Here is a 275-nt window from a genome sequence, read left to right as displayed (position 1 = left end):
TTTAGTGTTGGAAATAAGCCCTTCAGAAATTTCAATGGCATTTTATTACAAAAATGGAAAGGAAATGGAAACTGATTCAACATTACACTGTGTCACTTCTTCCAGGAAAAAAACAAAAAAATAAATGCATTTCAAAGAATAACAGGATGGAATGTGGAAGCTTTATCAGTGATGTTGAACAGTACCTTCCATATTTGTTTACTAATGTAAGAAGTTCCCCTTCTGTGACGTAGATATCACAGTATTGTCTCAAAACACATTTTATGGACTCTATT

This window comes from Penaeus monodon, chromosome 19, assembly GCF_015228065.2.
Source record: "Penaeus monodon isolate SGIC_2016 chromosome 19, NSTDA_Pmon_1, whole genome shotgun sequence".
Classification (NCBI taxonomy): Eukaryota; Metazoa; Arthropoda; class Malacostraca; order Decapoda; family Penaeidae; genus Penaeus; species Penaeus monodon.
Note: the sequence above shows the minus strand (reverse complement) of the source record.